Consider the following 12,958-nt stretch of genomic DNA (forward strand, 5'->3'; position numbering starts at 1 on the left):
TCCAATCAATACACTAAGACTCGACTCAACTCATCCGGATACATATAATCTGGTCGGATTCAGCGGATGCTTGCACTTGTGGTGGATTACCCTGCTCACCCCCGAGCTATGTGTTACAAGTGTTACAATAATTTAATCCCCCACAGACAAGGTTAGCCCTTAATGAGTTTCAGGCCTCCTGTTACTCTCACCACAAGAGTCAGTCTGCTCTAAGTGAGACTAACTGACTCCTTAGAGTGTCAAGATGCAATCCTTACCTTGAATCCTTACCAAATTATATAGATGGGGCACCACCATGAACTCCCACTAACAAGGGCCATTGAATTATGTCCCGACCACTGAAGCACGACCCTGAAATCCCACCTAGAGATTTCAATGAATTACGTACTGACCACACACTATACATATTCAATCAATCGCATAATATTCATCACACACATCAATTTCATATCATCCTTTTGTAACCATCCTTCATTCATATTCCATGTGGAGTCAACAACAACTCCGCCTTCCCAAATCCACAATACAGAATTTTACCTCATGCCAATACCATGTCAAGGTCGTCATTTCTTATCCATGAATCCCTCTATACTTCATATCAACTCCATAACCATCTCATCATTTTAAATCCATGAACCAATCTCATACATACACATCATGCATCTTATGCTTTTAAGCAGACCAAATCACCCAAAATATATAAATCATACAAGAACAGCAGAGGAAGCGGAACCTGATGCACTCTCGCCCAGTCTCTCGCTCATATAGAGGAGTCTCTCTCAGGCGAGAAAGTCTCTCGCTCAAGCGAGCTCCCTTCGCCTAGGCAAGGGCTCGAAAAGAGGAACAGTGGCGTTGTCATGCACTCTCGCTTAGGTGAGACCTCCTCACCTGAGCGAGACGTGCTCTCGCTCAAAGCTGGAGCTCATCGCCTGAGCGACAGCTCGCGCAGGCAAAAAGGGGCGAATGCTGCTAATCTCGCTTAGGCGAGACAGGTTGCTTGGGCGAGAAAGCAGGACCCTCCACTGTTCACGCAAGCACAAATCGAACGTTTCATCAAACCAAGCATACAGTTCACGTTCATAGCAACACAACTACAATCATACATACAACATCACGAAAAATGGCCACAGAACTCATCAATATAACTTAAGGCGCAAACCCTAACTTCCCTTACCTGGAAAAGGGTTAGCAAGGACCTTGACGGCACGACAACGAGCACAATAGCTCTAGAAACGAACTAAAGGGTGGAGCAACGAGTCATCCTAGCTCAACGTAACAGTGGAAGCAAAACCCTAGCAGAGGCTCACAACTGCTCAAGAAGGAGTAGAGAGATCTGTTTTTCTGAAAATGGGATGAAAGAGTGGGGTTAGGTCAGATTAGGGTATTTGGTTCCCTATGGGCCAGCCCTAGGCCCAACTCGCATGGGATGACCCTTTTAATTTAGGGCAAAAAAAAGAATAAAGAATTTAATGGGCTTTACAGAAACTATAAAATTTAGTGTCGAAAATAGTGGCCAGCTTCATATGTGTATTTTCCGGGGGATTACTATGTGTGTCTGTTGTGTTAATGATCAATAATTTGTTGAACTTGAACTACAAATGAATGATCAAGGCTGAATATTGTTAATACAACATAAATCAATGATGTCATGATAAAAAATGCAAATAAATTCAAAGGTAGATCGTAACTCATTCACATATATACAGATGAATCCTCCCTTTTTTAACTCATTTGACTACAATAATAACTTACTTGGACCGCTAATTTACAAAATATGTCAGGAAAGTAAAAATTCTTATGAATGTGTAATAGTCACACTGTATAATTTTAATATTTTATATAGCCCAGTCACTAAAGAGATAAAAGAAAGGAACCATTTTATAAATTATTTAAGGGATTAAATTGAAAATTTTAGAAATTATAAGATTATAATGTACATACAGATAAGGATTAAAAATAGAATTTAGCAAACAATAGAAAAATAGTACTGATAAATATACACGACAAAATGGAAAACCCAATTCTTTTGAAAAAAAAAAAAGCACTTCCCCTCTGAAACCAGCTCCTTCCTTTTCTCCATCTCAATCTTCTTTCCTCCAATTCTCATTCAATCTTCAACCTTTTTCTTAATCAGAGATTGTTGTTAGAAGAATTAAGGACTGTTGGTTAGGGTAAGTTATGTTCATCTCAACTCTAAGAGAGGAAAACCAAATTATTTTATGATTTTCTCTAATTTTTCAGTGTGATGGGAATGTTGTTATTCCTATGAATTTTTTGAATTGTGGTGAACACATCCATGTCTTTGGATCGTTTTTTTAATCTTCTTTTGGTCGTTACTTTTAGGTTGAAGGGGGTTCCTAAACACAAAATGTGTCTTTGAAACTTTTAACAAGTGTAAATCAGTATATTGAAGTAAGGAAAACTAGGTTTTCTGTTTAATTTTAGTGTGAATTGATCATCTTGGTAGTGAATATGATGTTCTATGTTGACTTTGATGAAAATTTATGTTGAGTTATTTGTTATTTGATTATTTGATTATGTTTGGTCTTGATTTGGGGAAAAACTTAAATATGGATTTTGAATAATTGGGTATCATCCTGAATCCTTTAAACCATTTGTAATACAAAACACTAGAGAAAAGGTACCCAATTAGTCAATTACTTAGGTTCAATATTTTTCAAAATTATTGTTTTGATACATCGTCGGGCGCTGTCATAGTGTTGTCGGGTGCCACTGTACTAACTTTGTGTCGTCGAGCGCCACCCTATTTTAGTTTGGGCCATCTTGGAAAAAATGGGAATTTTTGTTTTGTTTATCGTCGGATTGAGCTGAAATTTTAACAACAGGTCCAAGATACATAGTTCTTTATTTTGACCAGTCAGATCTCGAATTAGAGGCCTGTAGTGAGAGAAGTGTTTCTCATAAGGCTTCGATAGATTAGGTTGTTTATAGCTTTGACATTTTTTGCTTATGTTGAATAATGAATGATATAGGCACCATATTATTGTATGTTTTGGTGTGATGAGTTGAGTTGTATAGAATAATTGGTGAAAATGTATATGATAAGGTATGTTGATGTATGATTATGGATATGAGGATCTTGTGAAGATTTTGTTACGATAATTGTAATTGGTTTAGATTGAAGAAATTAGTGATAATGTGAGGGCATTCCCAGGGAGGGAATCTCATTGAATGCTTAAATCTTTAGGGTGTGCATTAAGGATAGGAATGTTACATCTTGGGAAGTTATCATGATCTCTATTAGTCATTCATACTCATATAGAGGAAGATGATTAGGTAGTGAGAGTGACATGAGGTCTTGTCATGAGAACAACCACATGATTCTATAACAGTAAAAAGGATTTATCTTGTGTGTGGTAGCTCGGGTAGGTGAGTTGTTACACCACCACAAATGCATAGCATCTCTAATTCTACTAAAGTTGCACTTATCTGGATAGATCGAGGAGTTCTAGAAAGTTTGATAAAGTACATGTGTGTGATCTTTATCGCTTATGATAATCTTAATAAAATATATTATTTTTAATGTGTGATTGTTTTTTTATAGCTAGCTTACCTTGATTTTTGTGTTTGTTTTTCTTCTTTTGCAATTATCACTATTATAGTGTGAGGAGAGGATGAAGCAATAAGATTGTCTAGTTTTTAGTGGTTATATTTTCTTGCTAAAACTGTTATTTTGAAGAACTTTTGTTTAGCTTTAAATTTATTATTCCAGTTCTTGAATTTTTAGTTTGGCCTCTGTCTAGGTGTTTTTGAGTTATATTATGAAAAATTGTAATAGTGTTATGTAGGAATAATTTGCATCCTTCTGAATTTTACATGTGTAATGTTTTCCTTTAAATTGAAATTGTTCAATTAATGAGATGTTAAAAAAAATTGTTTACACAACTTGATATTATTTATTTGAATTTTTTTTACATATGTTGTGGTATATTAGTTTAAAGATGAATTTAATCAATAATTATATCAATTTAATTAAAATATTGCACTGGTTTAATTAAGATATTGTGATTTAAAAAAATAATAATAGAATGTCATGTGGTTTTATTATGTTCACAAACTTTTCTTTTGGCCTTTGTAACGTGGAGTGATTAATAGTGAAAAAAAAATAAAAAGATAATTATAACTTTTAAATGATAAATACAAAACCTGCAACTATAATATATTTTTTAATATATAAGTATATATAAAGGGATATATTTTGTTGTGTTTATTTTTGTGTTACATTTTATTTTTGTCGTCTATTCTCAGCTTTCTTTCACAATTTTATATACACTTTCTAAAAAACTCATGCGTATATTAATATATTACAAATCAATCATATTTATTTATTATTATTTAATTTTCAAATGTGAAATGCTCGTTCTCATTAATCCGTATTATTACTGTATAAACAGATACTGCTTTTTAACTTTCTTTTTAACTTTCTTTTGTCTCAATTTTTAATTTTCTTATTGTATTCATTATTTAATAAGATATATAATTGAATAATCCATAAATAACGACTTAATTCCTCAACTTAACCATATATATAATTCCTTACTTCAAAAATAACTTTATAACTCTCTATCTTTTCTTAAAAAAAAAAAACTTCTTCACAACAAAAAATACTTTTATAATTTTAAAAGTTATGACATTTTAGTATGAAATGCATACCCACATACCCTTGACCTGTGCTTGGGTTAGTATGTGATAATAATAGGTATAAAAGTATACATGAGGTTGGTGAAAGTAGTAAAATACTTATTTATACACTCATTTTCACTTTTCCTTTACTGGAAAAAAAATTACTCAATAGCTCATAAAGTCAGTGTCATCTAGATCTAATATCATCATAATATATTAAATAAGAATATAGAATACTTATTAAACTTTGGATTTATATTTTAATGCAGTCAAAAAATATATGCACAGACCTACACTTTATTTTCAGGAAATCAAATATCATTTTAAATCTATATTCTATGTATTCTGAGAATAAAACATAATATGATTTTTTAAAAGTATAATCATATTTCAAATTTGTTTGTTAAAAAAAGTTACTAGTCTCTTAGACTTCCTACATAATCAATATGAATAAAATAATAAAGGAATTACATAAAAAAAATTGTAATGATTAAAACAAATAGAAAATCGATTTAAGAAAAATAGAAAGAATAAAAGAAAGTGTATAGTTTATAGGTTTCATAATTATGTTGCATAGACGTCATAAATGCATCACTCAATATCAACAATGGCATGATGTTCTTGAGAAAGAGAGTAATAACCACTCCAATGCATCTCTAGTGGCATCCACTGTACGAGGTATGTGTAACTATTCCGTGGGTCACACAATTGCAGTGCCAGAAATAATTTGGGGTAAACCTAATCACATCTTACGTGTTTTAGTAAGGAAATGTTAGATTAAACTAGTATTAAATATTTTTGGTTTTTTAATTTTAATTTGAAATTTAGATTAGTTTTTTTATTTAATTTTGATCTAATTTAATTTTTTAATTTAAAAAATATGTATTTTAATTCGTTAAATTTAATTGTTATTTCAAACATTATTTCATGACGATAATTGATTTGTTTGTACTATTTAATATATTTTACTTTTATATTAATTAAAAAATGTGTTTAAAACTATAAATAAATTTCATAAATTTTAATTAAAAAAATTAAATTTATGTAATCTTTTAAAAAATTTAAAGATTAAATTAATCTAAAATTTTAAAATAGATCTAGTTCTAATTTTTATTAATATTTAAGAATGAAAAACCTAGTTAACTCTTTAAATTAAAACAAACTCAATCACTTTTTTGTGTTTAATTCGAATTTTTACAAGGTGAAAAACCGATATATACCGATTCATTCTTCCTTATTATATATATATATATATATATATATATATATATATATATATATATATATATATATTAGGATTGAAATTGAATCTTAATTTTTGTGTTGCAATTTTGGTCTGATTTGTTAAATATATATTCGAATTTTATTATATGGATTGAGAAACAAATAAAATTATAATTAAAAGAAAATAGTATTTTCTATGTCAATTATGACCACAATTATTACAGAAAATCACTTTTATCATAAAATATTTTATTCTCTAAGTTGATTTTCAATTATGGATTTTGAAATGACATCGAAATTGGTTTTTATATCGACCATATTTATTACGGTTTCAGAATCAATATAGTATTTTTTATAATCAATATAAAAAGTTTTCACTGAACTAACGTAGAATAAAGTAATAAATTTTATTTGAAAGAGTAATTTGAAGGAGTAAAAAAAATAAAAATAAAGAACAAAGTTATTTGAATTAAAAAGGTAAGTAGATTGAAATAAAAGAAATTGTAATAGATATTATTAATATTATCAATTTATAAAGTAAAAGTATAGAAATAATTCATATAAGCTATCAATTTTTAAAAGTATAAATTAAAATTAAAAATGTGGAAAAGTAAAAGGTTATTATCAAATTTTTAATATATAGGAAAGTTAAATTTTAAAATAACAATATACAGAATTAATCTTTTAAGTTAATTATTTTTATTTATTTATTATTTTAATATTTTTTTTAAATTATTTATAAAATAAAAAATAATAATAAGAAGTATTAAACACACATAATTAATTATACCATCTCTATGATTGATTACATGTCGTTTCCTGGATTTCTTGGCAAAACAAGAAGGAAAGATTATGGGTTGATTTTTCTTTCTGGTGTTGTTTTTTTTTTTTTAGTCTTGGTGTCAATTTTTTTAATTAAGAAATTGCAATCACTGAAGAAGAAATAGACTAAAGGAGTGTCACTTTTCATGCAGTTTGGTTGCAATGTTAATTCAAAATATATTTTAATTGAACATAAAAATAAAATTTATGTATGCTTTGTTTCGTTTAAATATTAAAAAAATAGCAAAACTAAATCAATTAGTAATGGTTTAGGTCATTTTCAATTTTATCATATAAATTTTTTTATTAAAATATGTATTATATTTATTTATTAAGATATAAATACTGTATAACTTATAAGAATTATTTTTTATAAATATGTATAAAATTCAAAATATAAATATTAAAATAATTATCGTGTTTTTGTTTACTTTTAATAATATTTCCTTCTGTTTTATTATTTTATTGTCCAAAACTATAATAATATAATATTTATGTTATTAGGACAGATTTTTAACTCATTTATATATTAAAATATAGTTATTCTTTCATCATATATATTTATTTACACATATCAAATTAAAAATATCATATTTGTCTCCAAATTCTCGGTTATATCCACGTACTCATCAATAATATTATTATTTAACATGCAATTACTTTGGTAAAAACGTCAAATTATGTTTTTTTTGGCATGAATTAAAATATTTTTCTAATAAAAACTGCAAATTATCTCATATAATATTTTTGACAAATATTGTAAATTTTCTCAAACAATCTTTTTAACAAAAATTACAAACATTTTAATTTTTTTTTAATTGTGAGCCTTCTAATGTTACGTAATTACCCGAGTCTTCATATACTAAGAGACTATTAAATTATGATAATCACTCTCAAATCAAATTATTCAATTTTATTATAATTGTCTTCTACTCCCTTATTCATATTACTCGTGAGATTTGATAAAAACGCATTTGAAAACCAACACATATATATCACATATAAATATAATAATAAATAGTATAATAATATTTAAATAATTAAGTATGATTCCATTCATTTAAATTAGTTTCAAATTTCTATACAAATAAATTGGAACAACATTATTCTGAAAAGAAAAAAAAATGTTTAAATTGAGGTAAAAAAATTCTATTTTATAGGGTTGTCAATTTTTTTCTATCAATTTAAATTTAGCTTTGAACACACTTAATCAAACACACTTGTGAAGAGAGATAAAGACAAAGAAAACCCAAGATGAAAAATTTGTGTATAATAGAGTACTCCATTACTATATGAATGTATGAAATTGGCCATGGTAGATCAGAAATACAAATAGAGGTTGTAGACGGCAGTGGCAAAAAGCTAATAATCTTTTGAGTTTCATTATTGACCCAAATAATAAAGGCTATAAGGTGTAGTGGTTGGAAGCATATATGTAAAACAATGATAATGTGTGTATTTTTTATTGAGATAGGGTAGTGCCTAGTGGGGCAATGTGATTAGTGTGATGGGAAATATTTGATACTTTGAAGCCAAGTGCTGTATCTTTACTTGGCTTGCACATCAAGCCAATATCATTTCATTTCTTAATCACAACTTCTTTTCGTTTCTTTAAACAAACTTTTTACTATCTATTACAATTATTTACTGAGAATTATAAACTTCTGTGACCCTCCTTCATTTAATACATGTTTCTTCTTTATTTTATAAGTTTTACGAGATTTTAATTAATTATTAAAAACAAGTGTGTAAAAAATACTTGAAAGAGTATAATTCTGTCACTCCTGTCTAATGTATTGCATTGATACTGATTAAGTAATTAGTATAAAGAGAATAGGTGAAAATCCACAAGGCAAGATAAAAATGGTGGATGTCAAATGATAGAAGATCACAACAAACTTTCATCAATCATTATCAATCCGAAGGCTTCAAAAGACCACATTTATGACAATGTTAACAATCACAAAAAATATTACCATTCTTTAATTATATATATATATATATATATATATATATATATATATATATATATATATATAAAAGTTGAAGTAATTAATCTAATTAATTATTTTTCACTTTTTAATTTCTAAACCGTAAGTCTTTAGCTATCTAAGGATTTTTCAACTTAAATATATGTTTGGAAATGCAATCTAGTAACGAGTAATATATTTATGAAGTTTAGTTTAGAAAAATCTTAATTATTAGGTTTAATGAGTCGATTGATACTCACTTTCGTTCAGAAATTTCAGTTTGGTACCCACTAGGTCCATTTAAAAAAAAAAAACTATTAACACTGTTAACGGCATGTCATGTATCAATCTCTGTTTTTTTTTTCTTTTGAATTTTTTTTGTCATGTGTCAGATCCTTGGTGTAACATGTGGCATTGTCAATGTCACATTGCAAGGTATTGCCACGTGTGTCCCTTCCAAGTGTCATTGTCTTGATATCAATTTAATCCTCAAATATGTTTATTTGTTACAATATAGTTCTGTTTATTTGTTTCAATTTAGTCCCCACTATATTTGTTTCAATTTAGTCTAAATATTTTTTTCAAAATAGATAAATATTGTATCTCTCTTAATACAAAATTTATTATTTATATAAATGTTATATTGGTATTTGTTATTAAAAAATGACTTACAAAGTTAAGTATTGATATTTATATTAAAGCTTAGTGGTAAAAGTCATGAATAACAAAACATGAATTAACAATTAAGAAAAAATGTAATATGTTATGACCTCATTTATGACTTTTACTATTAAATTTTAATATAAATATGAGTAATTAATTTTGTAAGTCATTTTTAATAACAAATATCAATATAACATTTATATAAATAATAAATTTGGTCTTAAGTGAGAGATAAGAATGGCAATGGGGCGGGGCGGAGACGGGTTTCACTATCTCATACACATCCCCGTAAAAAAAATTCATCCCCATCCCCATACCCAAACCCAACGAGTATCATAGTTTTATCCCATCCCCATCCCCACCGGGTAACGGGTATAATCTCGTACCAATACCCGTTTCCTTACTACTTCAATATAAATTTTAATTATTTTTTATAAAATAATAAAAAATTACGGTAAAGGAAACATAATATTATCAAATATTCAATATTAGGAGGATGGTTGTTTATTCAATATCAAATACTTTGAAATAAATTATAATTTTTTACATTTTAGATTGGAATACCAAATAAAATTTCATGAGAACTAAAACATTTATTAAATTTGCAAACTGCAAACATTAATGAAACCTAGTTGATAAAATTTAAATATATTTTTAAAAAAATTTAAAGGAAAAAAATATTCAAATTAAAATATATTTTAAATATCTATTTACTTCAATTTTTTAAATTTTAATGAATCTCTTTTTTTATACACTAATAAAAATGATAATACATCACTTAATCAAAATAACACAAATAACAAATAATAAACATAATAAAAAAATTTAACATGGATATTGTATCTTTTGAATTCCAATATATGTTGGATGGTGATAAAAAATATTCATGGCAATTACATTAAATTTTGATATTGTAGTAAATAAAAGTTATTTATACAATTATAGTGAAAAACTACAATATGATTGATATAATGAGTTAGAAAATAAAAAATAATTAGATAAAATATATTAAAATAGTATTCTACATGATGAAAATAAACAATAAAAATATTAAAAAATTAACAAATGCATGTCTTAGAAACAATTTGAGAAACTATTGAAAGAAATCGCACAAAGGAAAATGAATGTATAATTAAGGATATGATTAGAGATGGCAAATAAACCCGTCCCCGTGGGTATTATCCGAACCCGTCCCCGTTTTGACGGGGAATCCCCGCATTGACTGGGTATGGGTATGGGTATGGGAAATCCCCGATTTTTTCAATTGGGTATGGGGATGGGGATGGGGATATACATATCCCCGCCATAATACCCGTCCCCGCCATATCTCCATCCTCGTTTAAATTATTAAAATATTTACAATTAATTAAGTAACCATATATAAATATATATATATATATATATATATATATATATACACATATATATATACATATTTATATTCTATTTTTTATTTTTTTTAATTATTTAATTAAGTAACCATATATATATATATATATATATTTATATTCTATTTTTTATTTCTTTTAATTATTTAGTTTGTTATGAAACTCATTTGCATCTCCAATATATTTTTTATCTTATCATAACCCTTATGTAATTATGTTAGAATGATGTATATCAATTAAAAAAAAATTATTTCTAACATTTGAATATTTCTATTATTTTTTAATATTTTTATTTATTGCATTTTTCATTCACATGAGAATGTTTAATACTCTCAATTTAAGTGTTTAATAACATAAACATTTTATTTACTAGGTAATATATATAAAAAATCACTTATTATTATTAATTTTTGTTTTATTTGAAGAACTTTTTTGTTTCGCTGAAACAATTTTTGTTATTTCTTAACCATTGAGTATATATGTTGATATTTGAAAAGTTTTCTTAGATCTCTAAGATTTTCATCTTATCATACCCTTAATTATATATTTGTTTTCCTTTGTGCGATTCCTTTCAATAGTCTCCAAATTGTTTATAAGATACACATTTGTTAATTTGTTAATTTTTTAATATTTTTATTTTTTGTTTATTTGCATCATGTAGAATACTATTTCGATATATTTTATCTAATTATTTTTTATTTTCTAACTCATTACAATCATACTTTAATTTTTTCACTGTAATTGTATACATAATTTTTATTTACTACAATATAAAAATTTAATGTAATTGCTATGAATATTTTTTTATCACCATCCAACATATATTGAAGTTCAAAAGATACAAGATCTATGTTAAAATTTTATTATTATGGTTATTGTTTGTTCTTTGCGTCATTTTATTAGTGTATAAAAAAAGATTCATTATAATTTAAAAAATTGAAGTAAATAAACATTTAAAATATATTTTAATTTGAATATTTTTCCTTTTATATTTTTTTAAAATAATTTTAAATTTTATCAACTAGGTTTCATTAATGTTTGCAAATTTAATAAATATTTATGTTCTCATGAAATTTTATTTAGTATTATAATCTAAAATGTAAACAATTATAATTTATTTCAAAGTATTTGATATTGAAGAAACAACCATCCTCCTAATATTAAATATTTGACAATATTATGTTTCCTTTACCGTAATTTTTTTATTATTTTATTAAAATTAATTAAAATTAATATTAAAGTAGTAAGAAAATGGGTATGGGTATGGGTACGAGATTATACCCGTTACTCGGTGGGGATGGGGATGGGACAAAAGTTGAATACCCGTTGGGTTTGGGTTTGGGTATGGGGATGGGGATGAATTTCTTTTACGGGGATGGGTATGGGATAGCGAAACCCATCCCTGTCCCGCCCCGTTGCCATCCCTAGATATGATAAGATGAAAAATACCTTAGACATCTAAGCACACTTTTCAAATATCAACATATATACTCAATGGTTGAGAAATAATTGTTTTAGCAAAACAAAAGAGTTCTTCAAATGAAACAAAAAAAAAAAAATAAGTAAAGAATTTTTTTTATATTACCTAGTAAATGGAAGATTTATGCTATTAAACACTTAAATTGAGAGTATTAAACATACTCATGTGAAAAGAAAATATACAATAAATAAAAATATTAAAAAATAATAAAAATATTCAAATATGAGACATACAAAATTTTTAATTGACATACATCATTTTAACATAATTACATAAATGTTATGATAAGATGAAAAATATATTAGACATGTGAATGAGTTTCATGACAAACCAAATAATTAGAAGAAAAAAAATTGAAAAAAAAATAAAAAATATATATATATAAGGTTACTTAATTAATTGTGAATATTTTAATAATTTAAATGATGACGGAGATATGGCGGGGACGGGTATTATGGCGGAGATATGTACATCCTCATAACCATCCCCATACCCAATTGAAAAAGTCGGGATTCCCCATACCCATACTCATACCCAGTCAATGCGGAGATTCCCCATTAAAATGAGGACGAGTTTGGACAATACCCACGGGGGCGGGTTTATTTGCCAGCTCTAGGGAGAGACAATACTTTTCTATTTTGTAAAAAAGTATTGGGACAAAATTGAAACAAATAGAGTGGGGACTAAATTGAAACAAATAAACATATGTGGGGACTAAATTGAAATAAATAGACATATGTGAAAACTAAATGAAATCAAGACAATGA

This window comes from Vigna unguiculata, chromosome 3 (genome assembly GCF_004118075.2).
Source record: "Vigna unguiculata cultivar IT97K-499-35 chromosome 3, ASM411807v1, whole genome shotgun sequence".
NCBI lineage: Eukaryota > Viridiplantae > Streptophyta > Magnoliopsida > Fabales > Fabaceae > Vigna > Vigna unguiculata.